Source organism: Ambystoma mexicanum, chromosome 6p (genome assembly GCF_040938575.1).
Source record: "Ambystoma mexicanum isolate Mex_15411 chromosome 6p, UKY_AmexF1_1, whole genome shotgun sequence".
NCBI lineage: Eukaryota > Metazoa > Chordata > Amphibia > Caudata > Ambystomatidae > Ambystoma > Ambystoma mexicanum.
Genome location: NC_090935.1, coordinates 1,446,597,516 through 1,446,618,989, shown reverse-complemented (window position 1 = coordinate 1,446,618,989; position 21,474 = coordinate 1,446,597,516). Strand labels below are relative to the sequence as shown.

The following is a 21,474-nucleotide window of genomic DNA, read 5'->3' as shown; positions in this document are numbered from 1 at the left end:
CGACAAGGCAAGGGAGGGGAGACAGTGGGAAACAGACAACGATCCTACTAGGCCAGGTGTCATTCAGATCGCACAAGTGCATGGGTAGGGAGAAAGGGCAAGTTCCAGGGGGAAGGGAGAGGGGAAAAGTGCAATGCAAGGGATAGAAGAATAAATAGATAAATAAAAGCGGCCAGATAGTGGCAAGTGCAGGGAAAGAGCAGAATAAGTGCTGGTGGGGGACTGTAGGGATACAGAAAACAGTCCCCAGGTGCGATGGGTTGCCTCGAGGGCAGGGCAGGTGTGCAAAGGCAGGGCCTGGCCTGGACCCAAGATCAGAAAGGGTGGTCAGGTGACCAGTGCAGTTTCGGCCAGGAATTTCAGCAGGGGAGAGAGGCAGAGAAAGTCGAAGCAAAGAGGAAGGTTTTGAGGTGTTTCCGGAACCGGAGATGGTTCTCCTCAAGTTTCAGGGAGGCAGGAAGGCTGTTCCAGAGGGAGGCCCCTGCTGAAGAGAGAGCTCGACCACCCACTTGTTGCTTAGAGAAGCGACTGACCCTGAGGGAGTTGGGGGCAGATGAGCGAAGAGCACGAGAAGGAAGATATTTAGGAAGAGAGAGTTGAAGGTATTGCGGCCCCAGGCCCCAGAAGGCCTTGTGGACAATGCAGAGGGTTTTGAACTTGATCCTTGCAGCCACTGGGAACCAGTGCAGAGATTTCAGTCCTGGAGAGATACGATCCCTGGGCTTGAGGCCAAGGACAAGTCTCGCAGTCCTATTTTGGATAAGTTGCAGAGGTCAGAGAGTAGAGGCAGGCAGATTAAGATAGAGACTGTTGCAGACATAAATATCATAAGTGCAGAGCAACTAAAAAGGAAAAAAACATTTTTAAAAACTCATGTCAAGCTACACCAAAACAGCATCAACAAGAAGATTTCAACCTTTTAAAGACGTTTAGACAGAAGGCTCTTCATCAGGATGCACATTCCTCCAGATTTTATTATTTCATTGACATGCACTTCATGATTTATGAGGGTGATATGATAAATGCAAACCAGTTTGCATCAAACGCACTACTTCATGTTGATTATTCTCATGTAAGAACTCTCTTCTCCATTGTACATCGCAGGAGATATGATATGATATATTTTATTTATATTGCGCCCATACACAAGTGTTTCAGGGCGCAACAAGGCAAGGGAGGGGTACAAGAGAGGACAAAAAAAAAACAATCTTGTTTGGCCCAGTGACATTGAGAACGTGCAAGTGCAGGGAAGAGGAAAGTGCGAGGGGTAGGGAAGGAGTGAAAAGTGCACAATACAGGATCAAAACAACAATAGGTAGTGCAGCCATCGGGTGGCAAGTGCATGACTTAAGCGCAGACAATGGTGTCTAATAAGTGCAAGTGAGGGGAGTGAAGGGTTGCAGTTACAGACCCAAGTGCAAGGGTTGCTGGAGGTAGTGTGTGTAAGTCGCAGGGTGGGCAAGGGATCTGGGCCAGAGATCAGATGGTAGCCAGATGCCCAATGCAGAAACAGAAAGAGATCAGCAAGGGAGATGGAGAGAGAAAACAGAAGCAAAGGGGAACGTCTTGAGGTGCTTCCTGGACCAGAGATGGTTCTCCTCAAGTTTCAGGGAGGCTGTTCCAGAGGGAGGCCCCAGCCCCAGACATTAATAACCTGTAATGTCAGGAATAACATACCGTTGCTTTCAGTCAACCCGTACTAATTAATTAAATTGCTACCACGGTCGCTCTTATTTCGTGTCCCCTCTGAGATTGAAATCTTGCACGCAACCTTGTAACTTTACGTTGACGTCTTAATGCTCACAGTATCAAGATACCGAATTAAAGATGTGAGTGAGGGAGATGTATTTACAGAAAGGAAGCAATGTTTTATGTGCGTTTACCCGACTAGATGAACGGTGAGGGGAAGCATTGGAGGCAAGCTTTAGGAAGTTAGTCCACAATGAAGGTGTACGCAGTTGCGCACAGCAAGATGCACGGAATAGTGTGCAAACAGACAAGGAAAAGTAGCACTGAACTGTACACAAATAAAGCCTCTCTTGCTTTGGTAGAGAGAGCCAACAACAATGTGTGTGTTAATTCGTGCGTGTATTTTTCGTATTCCACTGGGTTTCTGCAATTTCTATTGCCATGAAAAAAATGCTCCGTAACAAATGTTTTAGATAGTGTGGCAGCGCCATGGATTTGATCATCAGAAGGGTGCAGGAGAGTAAGGCGGTCAGAAGGACCCTAGTCCATGACTTCCCAGAGTGGTTGAACATATGTAAGGAATGTATACCATTATTCATAACCAAATGCCTGCAAACTTCTTTCCTGGTCTCTTTTTCAGAACTGCAACTCATAGAATGCACCGGCCTGCGACAAGGAAAACCAAGACTGGAGCCAGAGAAATGGAATCATGAGTGGAGGGAAAATGGACTAGAAGTCTCCCTTCCTGAAAGTAAGGTGACTTAACTACCCAATCCACCAACCACAGAAGGGCCCCAGGGGAATTGGAAGAAAACCAAACAAGGACTGTACAAGGAAAGACACTGCAGGAGAACATCCTTCCCATTCCCTGTTGCAAGACAAACTCACCAAGCTGGAAGTGTTCCACAAAGAAAACAAGCAGCATGCGCAAATAGCTGCCACCACACGAAGAGAGGATGAAATGGGGTAAGGCTACATCCTTTTAAAAGATTTCCAGGAAAAGTCCCAACGTCCAGGGGGATAGCTTAGCGAGCAACTGGCCAGAGGCGGAATTGTGACATGAAGGACCAATGGGATCCAGGAGGAACTCTACAATGGAAGAGACTGTGCTATGAAATTCAGCCAGTTCCGAAGCAGATGAAAGGTGTTTGGGTGAGGTACGGAATCGGTGAAAGAGAGAAGTGGGAAGGGTAGCGGGGAGTAGAGGGAGACATGAAAGGGAAGAGGCAGAAAGCCTAGGTAACACTTGAGGTCATTTTGAAAGCCCCGGAAGCCTATATTTAGAAAAGGGAGCAGCATTTAGGGCCCAATTTAGAGAAAAGTAATAGGTCAGGACTGTAGGGGTTGCCCGGTGGTAGTTCTACTGGCATTTGGGAATTATCATGCGGGATACGGAAGCCTGGGTTAGAGTAGTGGGAATGCCAAGGGTAGGTTGCGGTGAGAGGTAGGGACCGTCCTACTATGGAAACTCTAATTGATTCTCGAGATACACATTTATGTTAAAATAAAACTTCAAAACCTATTTGTGATAAATTTTTGAAGTGCAATGTGACAAGTGATGTCATTGGGGGATCATTAAGGCTCCGATACAGAGGCTGCCCACAGTGAGCAATTTTGAGGGTGCTTAGAATAACCAAGACAGCCAGGCTCCCTACCAAGGCTACTCCTTAAGTGGTAGGGTGTGACCTCTATAGTGATGAGGAAGTCGTGTTTTCTCCCCGAGAGAAGGCTCTAGTAAAGACATGCCTGAAAGTGGCAGTACCCGAAGAAACCTATGGCTGGATTACCCCAAGCGTGTCTAGTCCACAAGCATTCACTCGATGTTGAGGCTGGAGTGGTGGATGGGGGTTACCGCAGAGAGGTGAAGGTGGCTTTGATCAACCAGGACAACAATGCCTACACCATCAAGCCAGGCCAAGCCATTACCCAGCTGTGTCCCAGAACTGGAGGAGCTAGAAGTTACAGAATGAAATGGTGAAATGGTGCTGGATTTGGGGAGATGGTGGCAGTGTGACAAGATGGTCAAGGGCCGATGGAAAGACATGCGCCCAGATGCCTTTGGGCCAGGCGCTCTATATAAATAAACAAAATACAAATGGCCCTGTGTCATTAGAATTTTCAGAAGCTCAACAACTGATCCTCTCTTAGAACAAGCCCAGAAGAACCTTGTCTCCGAAGATGCTGAAGATACCACACTATGTAGACAGAAGGGGGCTGATCTACAGGGTGGATGTTATCCCTAGAGGGGATGGATTGAACTATCAGCTACTGGTACCCAAGCGTTTTCGAAAGGCAGTTCACGAATTGGCCCATTCACAATTCATGGCAGGATACATTGGAATGGAGAAGAGGCAAGAAAATGTCCTAAACAGGTAATACTGGGCAGGTGTTTAGGCCGGTACGATGTCCTTTCATCGTAGGATGTTTTTTCACAGGGCTTTTTTACCGCACATTTTTTGCCAAAAAAACTCATCGCATTTTTTTGAGGGGGTTCGAAAAATCTATAAATTGGGTTTGGGTATTCGGGAATATATAAAAAAATTAAAGCGGAGGGGTGTTGGGGTGAACACCCCGAAAAATAAAAAATAAATGCATTCAATGAGTTTTTTCCTAAATAAATCTGCGGAAAAAATCCCAGCGAACAAACATCCCGGGATGAAATGACATGTAACCGTTTATGCCCAAGATTACATACGTTTACGCTCTGCCCCGTGCCCCCTCTTTACCATTAGACCTCACCAGTCTATGTACATAAGGCCCCTATTCAACCCATTCCATCATCAAAGTCCTCTTCTTTTAAATCGACATGGACATTGTTTGCAGCTTGTGAAGGCTCCAAGTATCAAACAAATACATTCTCATAATGGTGAACTAGGTGACCCACTAACAAGAAGCATTCCCGCTAAGAAGCCATACTACCAAAGCCATCTTTAAGGTTTTCGTTCCTTTTTGTTTGACTTGCATGTGTTCCCAATCAAATCCTAACTGACAAGGAAACTGTTTCATGTTGAAGTTTATGAAGGAAATAAAAGAACTGATGAACATAAGGAATCTTCGCAAGTCCATGTATCATCCTCATGGACGCATAAGTGCAACGCTTCAATCAAACCCTGAAGAAATTATTTAGGAAGTTAGTGGACACAGATGGAAAGAACTGCGGGGCACTGTTGCGCTTAATGGAACCGGCAGCCTAGACGCCGAGCTCCGGACTGGGGTGATCACTCGCTTCAAAATAACCGCCTTCCTTCAATAATTTCTCCTTCATTTCCGTGTGGGCTGTGTATGAACCTCCACACTAGGTCCACACCGACCCTCGCAGCCTGGGATCCTGTTATAACGGAGATAGAGCGGCTCCCAGCGGGGGAGCTTGCTGGCTCTCCCCGCATCGCGGCTCCAGGGGGCGTGGCCTCCCCGACTGCTGTGCGCCGCGGCGGGCCTGGAGGGGGAGGGGCGTCTTGGTCCTTGATGCGCGCCGGCCGCTGGCAGCAGACAACCGATCCAGCACAGGAGTGGACCGGGTGCCCACATCTTGACTCTACACCCTTGAAGGCTGCCCTGGGGGCGGGCGCGGCCCCTGCCAGATGCGCCACCGAGGGGATCATGTTGTGACAGGGGGACCTGCAGTGGCCTCCTGCTGGGTTCTTGGGGCCTGCTGTCGGGGAGGGGCACCGTGCACACGCGGCGCCTATCTCTCCCCCTCTTTCTCATAATCTGAAGTGGCCTGAGCAGGAGGCGCCGACCCGACCCCCTCCTGGGACCCGGAGGCCCGTCCCGTCTGCAGAGCGGTCCGCTCCGTTACCCCTCCTGGGTGGCGTGCTGTTGTCCTGCCCCCCTCGGGCCCCGGACAAGACACTTCCCGTGGCCTGCGTTCGCCCAGTGCCTGGAGTCAAGCCTGCTCTGTGGATGTTGGGGTGAGTCTCTGGGGCCCCGATCAACCTACCAGTGGGGCCTGATACTCCTGTCTTCACCGCCACCCTCCCGGAGATACTGCTGACATTTCCTGTACTCCTCTTTGACACCACCTACGTGACTGGGGCTGCGCTCCTCTTGTCCCCCGACACCCTGTGATACCTGGGGCTCCCGCCCCCAACACAATCCGGCAGGCACCACCTCAGAGGCACGGGGTCCCCCAGACTGCGCCCCCACTGGATAAGGGCACTACACACTCATAATTGGCCCAGAAACCTGAAACCTACCCAACCCCCGGCTGGGTTGTGGCATTACTGCTCTAAAATCTGGGCAGCAAGCATCTTGTGGCCCTTCACCTTTCGCTCCCTGCACCATACGTCTGCTGGGGCTCCGGAGTTTAGGAACTACCATCATTCAATGACGGTGCACTGGGCTAATCCTCACCAGGCCAGCTGAAACCTGGGACATCCGCACTAAATAAGTGTCTGGTGACACCCGGTCCCTAACTTTTGCCGCCACTTTACCGCCTGTCCCGAGGCACCCTTCCTCTTCTCAGCGGGCTACACCTCTTGCCCTTGGACACCTGGCTCCACTACCCTCCGATCTAAAGGCTGGCCTCCCTGACTCACTCAACTGTATGAGGCCCTAAGAACACTGGTTGCCTTCACCCTTCCTGCAGACCATAATCCTTCAGCTGGTATTACTTGCTATGCTTCACCAAGCTGGTCTGCACCGGGGGATCTGCCTAATGTGCACTTAGCGAGTACATGTTGCCGCAGATTGAGGTGTCTCCCCTGAAGTCGTGCCTTAAGGACCCACTGTAACCCAGTAACTCCACAGCCTACTGCAAACCTGCACTCTACCGTCACCCCGAGGATCCCTGGTCGACCGGAACTTCTCAGGCGACCCCTCAATTCACCTCCTGCGACTCTCCTCTCCCAACCTGCTCCCGCACCACTGCTGCCTTCCAAGACCTCAGTGCTTGCACCCCACTTAGCAACATGACTAAGGGAGCGGGAAAGAAGCAGTGCCCGATCAACATGTTTACGAAGACCCTGTCAAAGCCGCTGGGGGATCCACCTGAGCAGGAGCCCTCCAACTCGACAACCTCGGATCCTATAGACTCTCAAAAATGATGGAGTACATTTGTGAGGGCTTCACCATGCTCCATAGTAAATTGGATGACATGAATGGCACCATATCCTCTATTAAAGCCCATATGGAGGTAACCGATGGCCGAGTGGCTGAGATCGAGACGAGAGTGAGTGCCACTGAGGACGACCTAGGCTCCCTCCGTGCAGAGGTCTCCCCGCTCTCTAACCGAGTCCTCAAGGTCGAGAAGAAGAATGAGGACCTTGAATCCTGGTCAAGGCGAAATAACCTTCGCATTATCGGTGTTCCCGAAGACGACGTCAATGAGCCAATGGAGGACTATGTTGAACGCACACTGTTGTCACTCGTCCATTCTCCAAAACTCTCCCCGCAGTTTGCTATAGAGAGGGCCCACCGCTGCCCGACAGCTAAACCTAAACCGGGCGCACCCCCACAGCCCATCATAGCCAGGGTCCTGAATTTCCGAGATCGTGACTCCCTGATCAGGGCTGCAAGAGCTAAGGGCGAACTTCTGCTGGGAGGCGCCATGATTCACCTATACCCCGATTTTTCAGTGGCTGTGCAACGGGAGCGCAAGACCTTCCTGGGGGTAAAGAAGAGACTAAGAGACCATGGAGTTAAATACTCCATGCTATACCCCACTAAGCTAAGAGTTGAACATTCTAATCAGGTGTTTTTCTTCACAATTCTAGAGGAGGCCTCCAGGTTCATAGATGAACCCTTTCCTGGCTAAACATCTCTCTACACCACTTATCCACGACTGCTACGTCATTCTGTTGAGAGGTTACCAAAACCAGTTACCGCTTTTTATCAGTAACCTGTGAGACTATTCCCCTCAATTATGAACAAATTGGTTCACTACTGTGTGACCATGCCATGCCCATTCACACAAAATCCTCTCCAAGTGATACATGATGTTATTGTTAGGCACCATGTTTATCCTTAAATTGCCCCATGGTCCGGAGCATCGCCAACAGACCGGTTCACAGGCCCCCCGGCGTTGATGTCTTTGGTTTGGATTTGATTAATGGGGTATGGGGTTATAATTCCTCTGTTTGGGGGAGGGGTGGGGGTGGGGTTTGTGGGTGTTATGTTATAAAAGGCTTGGCGTCCACAGAGGAGGTTGAGTGCGAAGCAGTATTGTACCGATGGTACTATAGGGCTGCTAGACCGATCCATCAGCCAATGGGGACACTGCACCGACAAACACTGATCCTCAACGAATATTTGTACACTGTTAACCGAAGATAACTGGAATGTGCGGGGTTTGGGTAATTATAAGAAAATGAGACACCTCCAACTTCAGGCAGAACGTCACGGGGTCAAAATCCTTTTTCTGCAGGAGACACATGCTTCTACTGAACACTGAAAAATTCGCCAAAATGTGGGGCCCCCAAAGATACGCTGCTAATTACTCTACCCAAAGCCGTGGGGTCATGACCCTAATTCACAAGAGCCTTAAGTTCAATCCCATATCCTCACAGATCGACCCCCAGGGAAGATATGTGCTACTTCATGGCACCCTTCAGAACAGGGAGGTGGTCCTGCTAAATGTCTACGGCCCCAACATTGACAATCCAGAATTTTATTTACACCTCACGTCCCTCCTTGACAGCTTTCCTCATGCCAATTCTCTGGGGGGGTAACTTTAATACAACTTTTGACGTGGACCTTGGCAGATCCAGGTCCCGACCCCGCCAACTTGCCAAAGCAACTTACACTACGTTGTCATCTCTCCCCCGACTTGCACTGGTCGACGCATGGAGGCTTCTCTATCCCGACTCCCGCTCCCATTCCTTCTATTCCTCGGTAAATGACTCCTATTCCCCAATCGATAGATGGCTAGTGTCTGACATACTGATAAAGAACGTGACTCGTCTAATGATCCTGCCCAGAACCCTTCACCAGTGACTATTACCCTTTGCTGGGGCCCAGACCGCGATCGGACTAGACACTGGAGAATGAAACCTCACTCTCTCCTTGATCCTGTATTTAGTTCCGAATTGGAGACGGCCATCGAAGAGTTCTTTGAAATAAACACTGATTCGTTATCTTCGCAGGCCACCCTATGGGAATCTTTTAAAGCTTACATCAGGGGAATAGCGCTCTCTAAGGAAAATGGCATCCTTAAAACAATTCGCAAGAATATCGCAGAAAGTGAGTCCACACTATCAACTCTAGAAGCCCAATGCTCCTTACACCAAACCCCTGAAACTCTAGGGTCCATAGGCGCGGAACTCGACACGTTTTGCTCTCTCGCGGGTCGCGAGCTGAAATTCTTGGACAGTCCTGGCCTCGCTAGGAAATATGGAGAGGGTGAACGTCCTGGCCACTTCTTGGCTAGGCTTCTCCGACGCAAGCTTGGTGCCCCACATATTCCTGGGGTGGAAAGGCCCGACGGCTCCCTAGCCACCTCATCGCATGATATTAACTCCGAATTCCTCTCCTTTTATAAATCCTTATATGCGAATGCAGACAGTGCCCCGATACCGGAGATTGACTCCTACCTTGAGGCCCTCCCCGTCTCGATACTCTCCCCCAAAACCATCGGCTCTCTTGACTCTCCATTTACCCCTGAAGATTTCTCAGATGCCATAGACTCACTTTCCTTAGGGAAATCCCCAGGCTCAGATGACATCCCAATATAATTTTATAAACGCTACAAATCGCTCCTGCTTCCCTGTCTAATAGCTCTCTGGGAGGAATCAGTGGAGGCAAGCAAATTCCCCCCTTCTCTCTGCGAAGCCACAATAACAGTCTTACTGAAACCTGGCAAGCCCCCCACACAATGCGGATCGTACTGTCCACTTTCGCTCATTAACTGCAACGTCAAAATTTACACCAAACTATTAGCACTACGCCTGGCCCCCTACATGCCCCACATCATTCACCCTGACCAAGCTGGCTTTATTACAGGACGCTCCACCTCCTTGAATCTGAGGCGCCTCTTCAATATAATTAGCAGAATACACCCAAATATTCAGGCAGTAGCCGCCACACTCGATATGCAAAAGGCGTTCGACTCTGTGTCATGGAAGTACCTCTGGTGGGTTCTTGAAAAGTGCAAATTCGGCCCCTCCTTTTTCTCCTGGGTTAGATTACTATACTCTGATCCAGTAGCCAGGGTCCGCACTGAGGACCGATGCTCTCCCCTTTTCCGTATTGCTAGAGGGACGAGACAGGGCTGCCCATTCTCTCCCCTGATCTTCGCTATAGCGATAGAACCATTTGCGGACATGCTACGACAATTCCATGCACACAGAGGCTTACGAACTGCAGGCCCGTCTGATATAGTTTCCTTGTATGCCGATGATGCGCTTCTCTTCATCCGCTCCCCCTCCACCAATTTAGCTCCGATATTGGAAGACGTGATCCGCTTTGGACACATTTCCGGACTCAAAGTGAATTGCTCTAAATCCACCCTCTTCCCGCTCACCGACTGCACGCGTCCCCCTCCTGATACCCTGGGGTTTGCATGGGCTCAGTCAAAATTCACCCATCTGGGAATAGAAATAGCTCGCCACCTCGACTTGGTCTTCGATGAAAACTACCAAAAATACCTCACGAACCTTGCAACAAAGACACTGGGCTGGAATAGACTACCGATTTCTCTTGCAGGCAGAATAGGGATACTGAAGATGATAGTGCTGCCCCAACTTCTGTATAGGTTCACCAACATCCCTCTATGGCCAGGTGAAGAGTTCTTCCGAACATTGACTCGTACGATCACCACCTTTTTGTGGCACTCAGGCGCAGTCCGTCTTAAACTCAGGACCTTGACCACCCCAATGAAAGGAGGCGGCTTCGGTGCTCCCGACTTCCTCAAATACTGGCTGGTGGCGCAAATCCAATTCACGTCACATTGGTTCGACACATTGGACCCCCCTCCACATGTCAGGCTCTAGAAACTGACGGTTAGAGACCGGGACATTCGTTCCCTAGTTATTAAACCCATGCCAACAATCCTGGACTCACTTGACCCTGTGGCTTGCACGTCCCTGGCCCTAACTAAAACGTGGAAATTACTAGGTACCGCCCAACCCTTCCATGGTAACCTCCCACTTTGGAACTTCATCCCGGGAGTCCCACTTGTACCACTGTCCATAGTGCGCCGATGGGCCGAGGCGGGATACGAGCTGATCCGAGACATCTTTGAACAGGGAAATTTCATTGAATGGCCAGACCTCCCACTGTCCCTGAGACGGAGACCATCTATATGGCTCCAGTATTCGTCTCTCCGGAAAACCCTTAAACGCAAATACCCTACATTCCCAGCGATACCACCAGATGATCCTGCTATTAACCTCCCCACCCCCACCCCCACAAGGGGTAAAATATCCAGACTCTATACTATGGTTCAAACTAGATCAACCCCTGTGTTTACCAAATTGAAACATGCATGGGAAAACGATCTTGGGTTGGAAATGACCGACGAACGCTGGGCCCATATGTGCGCACGCATACACGGGGTATCCTTCAACTTCCTTTTCAAATTAATTCAGTTTAAGATACTCCACAGATATCACTATACCCCGAACAGACTTCATCACATGCTTAATGACCACTCCCCAAGATGTCCCAGATGTGGCTATGATACCGCTGACTATATTCACATGATCTGGTCCTGTCCCCGCCTTGAACCGTTCTGGAGTTCGGTATGCTCTACCATGTCAAACATTCTTGACCACCCTGTCATTCCATCCCCAATGATGTGTCTCTTCCATTACTTCCCCGAACTCCGCCGAGATTCCAAAAAACTGGCCGGCCTCTGCATGCTACTCGCAGTACGGTCCATTCTACTCTGCTGGCTTCGCCTACACCACCCATTCATGCGCAGTGGCTCAGGGCGGTCACTTGGGCATCAGACACCAAAGAATCCTGGACCCTACTACAGCCAACTCACTCAAGACCCAGAGACATTTGGCTCAAGTTTCGATCCTATATGTCCTCAATGGATACTGCATCAGATACTACATCTCCAGCTCCCTCCCCTCCTCCTTCTCCCTGTTCCCCCTCCTGAACTGCTGTCTCTCCAGACCCGCACCCACTCTGCACACCCCCCCCAAGTGCATAATCAAGTTGTAAGCTGACTCTGTGTACATGTATTACCTATACTGTTCCTGTATTGTACTTGCCTTGTATGTTGCTCATTTGTTCCTGTGCTGCCAAGCTAAATAAATAAAGGTTTTTAAAAAAACAGATGAAAAGAACTGGCACAACCTCATCCCATCAGCTCTCGTTGTAGTCCAGAAACAGATCGCAGGCCTCAACTGTTTTGTCCCCAATTTCAGCTGGGTTATGGGCACGGGATGTTCTAGACATGCTTAGAGGAGATGGGAAAATCCCAGCAACGCATTCACCAGTGACCACTACCTCATCCAGAATACCAGAGAACACATGGATCTGGTCAGAGGCCTAGCCAAGAAGCACATGCAGATCACCCAAGCCCAGCAAGGAAAATATTACAATGAGAACACACAACTAAGAAAGTTTTGAGATGGAGAGAAGGTGATGGTGTTACTCCCCATCTACAAAGATTAAACTGTTGGCTCGTTGACATAGACCATATGTTGTGATGGAAGTAGTGTCTACCAAGATGAATAAAATACAACAAGGTGACCAAAGAAAACCTTCAAAATGATATCAAATCAACAAACTAAAACCGTGGAAAGAAAACAGTAATCCACTCCTGCTAGCCCTTTATTAAAACAATAGTAAAGAAACACACATACCAGTGAGAATTAATAGAGTGACAATCCAGCCAGCGCTAGGCACCCAACATCATAAGCTCCTGGTGAGTCTCCTACAGTCTCTTCTTGATGTCTTCTCAGAAAAACCAGGGAGAGTAAAGGAGTTTTATCACATGATCTGGACCTCACCAGGAAGAGTTCTGAGACTGAAACCTTATCACCTACCCAAAGTCGGGAAACATATTCTGAGAGAGGAAAAGAAGAAATGCATTACCTAGGGGTAATCAAGAGGTCCCACAGAGAGTGGTCGTAACCCATCTTTCTAGTACCCAAGCTTCATCAAAGCTGAAGATTGTGTATAGACTTTGCCCGGGAAAACGGGGTCTCTGAGTTGGATACATACCTTAATGCCTCACATCGATGATCTGTTGCAAACGCTGGGCAAGGCAAAATTAATTTCCACCCTTTACTTGACGAAAGACTGCTGGCAGGTCCCAGTGGACACAGGGCCAAGGTGAAAACTGTCTTCTCCACAACAGAAGGGCTGTTACACTTTACATTTTTACTGCTTGGTCTCCAGGGAGCCTGAGCTACCTTCCAAAGGCTCATGGACATAGTGTTGGGACCATGTCGCAAATTCTACGGCACATACTTCAACGATATTTAAATCCAGAGCAAGACCTGGGAGGTACACATAAAGCACCTGTGTGCCATCTATAACAATTTCAGAGAGAATGGTTTAATAGCAAAACCAAAAATGTCACCTTGCCCAAAACAAGGTAAAGTACCTGGGTTTTCAGGTTGGAATTGGTTACCTTCTGCCTAATGAAGCGAAAGTGCCGTCAGTACAGAATGCTCCTCACTCTCAAACCAAAAAGGACATTCAAGCCTTCCTCTTGGTCAGTTACTACTGCAGGTTTGTCCCTAACTTCTCGACCATGGCAGCACAGTTGACAGATAAACTGGGCAAGTGTCAACCAAATCTAATCACCTTTGACGAACAAGCTCAAGGAACCTTGAACCAACTAAATGACAAATTCTGCCACAGTCTGGTTCTGACCATGCCAGACTTTTCTCATGAGTTCATCCTTCTAACAGATGCCTCCCTTGTTGGATTGGGAGCCACCGTCTCTCAAATATGAATAGGAGCCCATCTGTTTATTAGCAGATAGCTACATCCACGAGAAACAAATTACTCGGTAGTGGCTCTGGGGTGCTTGGCGATTAAGTAGCCCATACACAGCCTGCATGATTTCCTCACAGAGTGACGTTTCAAGCTAATAACTGATTATGCCCCGTTTGTACGGATGGCCCATAGCAACGCTGCCAAAGCAATCATATGAGATGTCTTTTGACCCTACAGCCCTATTCTTTCAAAATGTAACAGGGTCATGGATATAAGCATGTCAAAAGGGTTCAGGTGTGTTGGAGGCATCAAAGGGATCCCAGTCCCCAACTCCTCAGAGGGCTTGAACATATAAAAGGAAATTGGTACCAGTGTCCCGACCCCAACGGCTGCAAACCTTTTTCCTGGCCTGGTCTCTTTTTCACAACTGCAACTCCCAAAAAAAGCTCACCAAAAAAGAATCAAAGATGGAAGAGTTCCACAAGGAAAATGAGCAGCATGAGCAAAAGGCTGCCACCATATGAAGAGAGAAAGAAAAGGGAGCAGGTCTCACTGCTCTTTTAAAATGTTTCCATGGGAAGTTCCAACACCCAGAGCGATAGCTTAGCCGGAGATTGGCCAAAGGGAGCATGTAACATGGAGGGCCAATAGGAGCCAGGATGAACTCTAGAATGGGTTAGGCTGGGCTCTGAAAGCCCAACCAGTACAGAAGCAGGAGAAAGGTGTTCAGGTGAGGTCAGGAGCAGAGTAAGTGGACCAAGACACCAGCAAGGAGGTAGTGGAAGGCAGAGAAGAGCTTTGAGCAGACTTGCTTGAGAGTGAGGGTAAGGTGTTTGGTGTGAGAGTGGTAGCAATTGAATTGTTTGTGAGTGAGCAAGTGACTGTAGGAAGATTAGAGAGAACGGGGAGTTAAGAAAAGGTTGTGAGACAGGGTGTGAGTGAGTGTGTGAGAAAAAAGAGATCAAAACAAGAGAAGGGTAGCGGTAGGTGTAATGGTGGGAGAGAGGCATACTGGGGAGCAGGACAGAGTTGGCGGGAAGAGACAGGAATAGAGAGAGAGAGAGAGAGAGAGACAGGGGGGTAACAACAGGACAGCGGAGAGAGAAAAGGAGAGGGTGGAGAGCAGGGAGCAGATTATAGGGAGAAGTGGTGAGGTGAGTTTATGGGGGGAGCAGTAGGAGAAACCAGTAAGACCGGGAGATAGGGAGAGGAGAGGGGCAATGGGAGGGGAGACAAGAAGAGACCGCTGATTGAGTAGACACTGTGGAGTCATACATCAAAAGTGAAGAGACATAAAGCCTAGGAAAGCCTTGAGGTTCCTTAAAAAGTCTCTGAGGGATGTAGTAATGGGCACAGCCTTTAGATGCCCTGTAGGAAAAAGGAATACATCAAGACAGTAGGGGTTACATAGCCATAGTTTAACTGACATTTGAGAATCATCATGGGGCTAAGGAAGCCTGTGTTAGGGTGGTCGTTGAGGTGAGAGGTACGGACCACCCTAGTCTGGGAGCCTCAACTGATTCTCGATACACATTTCTGTTCAAATAAAACTTGAAACATATTCATTGTTGTGAGATACTGTAAATAAAGTCTGGAAATAGTATACTGGGCACCAATGTTCCCTCTAAACTGTGCGCATGTGCGCTTGCTCAGCTTCCTTCAGAGTCCCGCTTAGAAGAAAATTAGCTCCACACACAGACAATTCCCATCTTTAAGGCACAAGCAACAGCATTTATCTGGCATTTGCTTTTTCCCCTAATAAAACGAAATAATACTAACTAGTCTTGATATTCTGGTCTTGCCTATTTACATTACACTACAAGGAAAGCGTGACCTTAAAAACCTAAAACCCTAAAACAGAACACACCCTCAGGAGGTTAAATCAAATATGAAAAAGTGGCTCCATGAACAGAAGATCTAACTCAGATATGCCCACATACATCAATGAAGTAACCTTCCAATGCCACCCATGACTCCCATACTTGACTCTACCACACCTGTACCTTGTACCTATTGTATCTTCTACCTGACTCCACACTTAGCTTCTACCGGACAACCTTGCCTCTGCGTATGTTGGCTCTGTGAAAGGTTACCAGATTGTTTCCTACATCCACTTGTTTTATGTTTGTTGTAATATGTATAACATTCAAGCACCATCATTTGTCTTACTCATTGTGCCTTAGCAACATGCTTAGAAAGCATCATCCACACTATGTAACCCAACTATGAGCTCAAACATCAGATACTAACTATTCAGTAAGCAGGCTACTTGGATGTGTAACCTCACCCAATGCTTCCCATTTGTGCATATGCCACACAAGCGCTTTGAAACGGTACCCTTGCAAGTTAATGTATTATTAAAATCATATAATAATTAGCCCTCTAAGGATTTTGAGTAAGCAAATGTCAAACTCAGTCTCCTACTTTAGCATTGCTAACATTACCCTATAGGTGGAGAACAACATTGCAATATCATTTACTTGGCCTGTAATTGCTAATGGGCAAGGACTATGCCTGGAATTACTCGTATATTTTATTAGAGCAACAGATATTCAGACAGCTAGAATACTTTTCGCACAATCTGCATCCTTTCCAGGTTTCCATAGTTCCTTTGGGCATAGACCAATTATTATACGGAAACTCTGTTATAAAAAAAATATGGTTTCCCAGAGCACTTGTATAATCCTACCCAAGAATATTATGGTGGGGTATGTGGCAAACAAACCTGTTTGCATTGCAAAATAATTGCCTACATGCAGATTCATGTCATTTTCTTAAACTGCCCATAAAACCTCTGGGAATCTTTAAACATGTTTTGCTTGCTAAGTATAGTGGGTATGCAAATATCCCTGTGAGTGTTTTACTTCTGCAATCCCTCTTTTTATAGAACCCTTCCCACTAGTATTGGAGGCTAGCACAGGAGCTGTGAAGGGCCTGGGGGGGACAGACACAAGAGAATACTTCTTGGGGGTGAAAAACACAATTGCAACTTTCAAAAACCAAGTCAGATCTTTCAGCAGTACAGCACAGTGATTAAAATGTGTTTGTTTGCTGAAGGATAGGAAACTCTAGTAGCAGTCTAGGAAACTGCATCTTCTGTTTCTTTCCGTGCTCATTAGCTGAGGGCTTTTCAATATAATCACGTGTTTTGTGTTTAGTGCCCTTAGCATCCCCATCTCGTTTACTGGATAACAGTGAATTGCAGAAGAGGGGTCCCTAGTTACAGAAGATGGAACTCAAACTGTTGTACCTCTGAGAATGCTGCTCGTAACATAAACGACAAATGTGTTTCCTTTTCTTTGACAGGCTCCATGAGAAACCTCGGTAAGGCTCTTGCTGGATTTTTTATCTAGGCTGTAGTCGGGAAGAGATGCAAAACCATAGGCCGTATTTTGTGTCCTGTCCATTCATTTCCTATGTCAGGGTTGCAAGTAGGGCTCTGATGAGATTTGACTCCCTACATGGAATCAAATGGTTTATGGTCTTTCCATCTAATGCCATTGCATCTAATGCCATTCCATCGAATTTGTTCCATCTAAAAACTTTGCATCTAATGCATTTTTTTGGGGGGGGTCCCCCCAACCCCTGTTTTTACCCTTTATAATGCACCTAAACAAAAATTAACTCTTTACCCCCCCAAAAAATGCATTAGATGCAAAGCTTTTAGATGGAAAAAATGTGATGGAATGGCATTAGATGCAATGGCATTAGATGGAAAGGCCAGATACAAATCAAATGATTGTTCAGGGATTCAAATAATTTGCTTTGTCAATAGGGATACTTTATGCCTATTAAAATATGTTCTTTCCCCTTATAATTTCGCTTGAAATCAGGCAGTAATATTAGTAGAGTTCCTTCCTATGACACTGCTCTACTGGCTACTGCTTCGAAAATATCAATGGAGCTTTCTGGCTGTAAGAAGGGTGATACATGAATAATATTCATTGTTTACTATTTTTGTTGGGCACAGTTTCCTGTTTTTAGGGAGTAAAAATGGGTGGCAGTATGCCTGTTGGTTGCAAGACTGGTTTTGAGTAAATGTTGTCACAGCTCTGTACACAGGACAATGTAGTGTGGATGGTAAGTAGCGACACAGGAATTCTTATCATATTCTGTGGTGCATTTATTCTGATGCAATTTTTATCCTTACACAAATTATGTTCTCCTGGCCTTTGAATTACTTCATCATAATGGAGGTTCTTTTTAGTTGGCATTATTCCATCTGCAAATGTGTCCTGTCTGAATTTTTTGCCAGCCACATCAGTAGTGAGTGATATTTGTTTTTTTGTAATAGAGATGCAGGGCGTCATATTTCAGGTTGCAGGCTACTAGCCAGCCATAAAAAGTCACTTGCCACCTTAATTCTACGCATACACACAGCACACCATTTCTTACTCACCAGGAGTCAAATACAACTAGCCAGGGCTAGTGGCAAGTGCACATTGTGCGCCCTGCTTAATGCATTGTCTCAGAAGGAGTACTTTTGCTAGGTAGTGTGGCAGATCCTTAAGTCTTTCTTAGACTGGTTGACTCTTTATAGTCACATAAAATAAATCATTTTTAAGTCCATCTTTGGAAAATGTTATGTAAATTACACTGTTTACAATGATTTGGAAAGAGTTGCAGTAGCTGGAAAGGAGAAACTCCCTTACAAACGCTTTGGGAATGATAGCTCACTACCTATGCATGCTCACAAAGTGGCTAATCTCGTTAGTCAGTTGTGCACACGGAAAATGAGCGCACATAGGCCAGCCATTGCCACACATACAGAAAGAAAATTAGAGGGAACATTGCTGGGGACTGTTGGTTTTGGCATGCAAGACTCTGTGCCTGATGTGGGTTTTCTGTCCACTGCTATATGAAGGTGATTGCCTACAACGTATAGCAACAAGTTCAAAAAAGCAATTTTCACAATACTTTAAGTGTTCAAATGAATTCATTGAAATGGGTACACATTAAAATGAGAGAATCTGTGTTAGGCAGTACTTTTGAAAGGGCGACAGAACCAGGGTAGAGTCAGTTATATGTCACATGGGTCTGGAGCACTGTTTAATCCTTCTTAGGGTCGATAACTTTGGAGTGCTAAGAAACTGACAAAGTATACGCAATGACCCCTATATTCATATACTGACATATACATTTTACAAATAGATGCATTTTCTGATTGATCCGTTTTATGATTTTTAAAATATCATTCATGATCATCTCATTCTTCCACTACATGTTTTATGATTTTCCCCAGACTCTTCCTCATTTAAGCATTCAAACGTTGACATGTATTAAGACATATTTTTAATAATGAATGATAGTAACAAAGCTGAATTTTACATGAAGTTGTGTTAAAAAAAATTGCTTAACACGTTAGCAACATCATTCTTTTGGAAATGTTTTTTAAGTTGCAACTAGCCGTTCCCGGTATAACATACGCCGGTCTAGGAGATCTTAAAGGTTAATATCGGTGGGTAATTCATAGGGTCACTTCTGTCCCCCGTCTTAAATATCGGAATTACCACCAATCGCTTCCGGGAAGAGGGCGTAGCTCCCTGTGACTTATTAATGATAATTGAAAAGTCTAAACGTATAGGTTGAATTGGAAAGGCATATTTGTATTAGATGGAATGATGGGTATGCACGGTATAAGAACAATATCTAAGTTCAACCGATTACACTGGCCTCTATGATTTGTCTTTGTAGATGCGCAATTGTCAACCGTGTTCCATTGCAGAGTCCCCATGGTGGCTCACGATTGTGTAGCAGCATAATGACAGCACCTACTTTCAGTTTTAGCTTGTGAGGAGGCATTCGTCCTACAGCGTTTCTCTCTTTAGAGACTGCAATAATGAGCCACTAATTAACTGTTCAGCGACACTGGAACCACTGTGTCCTGTGTGAAGAGAAGTGGGGGTGGAAAGAAGTAACTTGAAATAATTTCAAATGTTTGCGATAGTGAAGGTGACCGCATAGAACCATGCTCATTCAGTTTGTTAAAATGATAGATGTTGAAGTGGAAGGGCACACATGGGTGCACTTTGCCATTTGGACAGCAGAGGGCAACCCAACACTGATGAATTGCATCAGGTGAGTACAGAAACATACCAACGCGTTTTATATATACAGATTATATTTGGGAAACATTTTAATTTGAAACAACCATAAAACTTGTGTACAATCTTGAAGTGATATTTTCTGAAGGCGATGCGTTTTTACAAAGTGAGTCTGAAACTAGAAATCATAATCCATGCTGTATCCAGCTAAGAAAAAAAAAGTAGTCCCCTTTAAGCATTAGCTCACTCATCGAATAGTGGCCTATAATACTTAAGGGCCTCATCATGAGTTGGGTGGTATCCCGGCCCTAATTGCGCCGGGATACTGCCCAACACTATTAGTGTTACCGCAACTCGATCCGGTGTAATTCGTGCCAGATCCCGAGTTGCAGTGGGGTGGTAAATCCCCATTCCCATTGGACCCTATGGGGGTTTCTTGCTGCTATTAGCACCGGTGCAATTATCGCTGCGCTAATAGCGCCAAAAAACAGGCAGAAAGGGGAGATTTTTACCTTCAGCAAAAAGCTGGAGGTAAAACTTCCACTTTCCACCCAACTCGCGATTGGAAGGAGCGGTAGATACAGCAGTAATATTGTTACCGCCACATTTTACTGCTCTGCCCAAATCGTGATGAGGCCCTTTGTTGTTTGAACAGAGATTTTAAGGTAATTTCTCTACTTGTATGTCCACCTGAGAAACCCGATATCACAGCCCACATATTAAAGAATCTTCCAGGATTGACAGACACCCTCTCCCACCTTTCCTTCTTTTGTTCCCAAGTAGTTTTCGTGATCACCACTGAGGCGCAGTTTAGGTTTGTCCTGCTCTTTCCCTGACTGTATTTTAAACTCAAATTGTTGGGATTTTTTTACAATATTGGACAGGCTCCCGGGAGTCTCATGCGTCCCACTCCTCAAAAATATCCCCATTGATCATTTTGGCCTCATTATTACACAACCATTTCCCCATCCCACAACTTCCATGGTTGGAAGCAGCATAACTCTCAACCTTTGTGTGAAAAAGGAGAATTTTGTTTTGAGCAGTTTAGACCCCATTAAAAATGAATGGACAGGTAGGAGGCATGGCAGATTAATTCATTAATTACATGACAGGTGGCACCTGCCTAAAGCGTGAGAGTTGAGAGGTATGCAGCAGCATCTCCCTCCTTGAAATAAGGATTCGATGACCAGGAGCTCAAATCTGCTCCTGGGCGAAAGACATTACCCAGTAAACAGGAGGAACTAGAAGCTACTACATAGTGTGCAGTGAAGTTAACATCTGCGTCAGAGGCACACTATAACCTTTATGTTCATTATATATGCCTTATGAATGTCTCCCACTGCTCTTTTGAAAACATTGCCAAGCACAGAGTTAACATCAGGTTGGTATTTATGTATGGCACCAGTTGGCTTGTGGAATTAAAAGTAGCTACTGGTAGTTGTTGGCACCAAGCAGAACAGACTCTTCCAGGCTACAGCAGGAGCTCAATAGCTCCTAGTTCTTGGCAGTTCTGAATCCTGCCAACCACCAATTGCTAGCATCACCTGCAAATAGAGATGTTTTTCATCTATTCATTCAGGTCGACATATCTTGCTTGCTACAAAGTAGGCAGTGCTGCCCATGCACAATAAAAGAGTATGTAGGATGCTTAGGTTCGATAACACATGATAATCCAGCCAAAATAGAAGTTTGGAGTTGTAGAAAATGAGTAATTTCTGTTCTCTGGGTAATAATTTGACATCCATAATGTTTCTGACTTTGATCAATTCAATGTGTGCTCCGAACTGTCCCTCCACATACCTTCCAAATGTGTTATCCTTATTCTCCTTCATAGTTTACTGCAAATCCTGCCTGCCTGAAAGTTCACCCTGAGCTACTCTGAGAACTCCAAATGGTGATGTGT

The 21,474-nt window shown here is 46.4% G+C and overlaps 1 protein-coding gene across 1 annotated transcript in view; it reads right to left on the bottom strand.

Moving 5' to 3' along the window:
* The window catches only part of LOC138510497 (zinc finger protein ZFP2-like), a 303,907-nt gene that overhangs the window by 203,861 nt on the left and 78,572 nt on the right, over nucleotides 1–21,474 (bottom strand). The gene's annotated exons all lie outside the window — the stretch shown is intronic.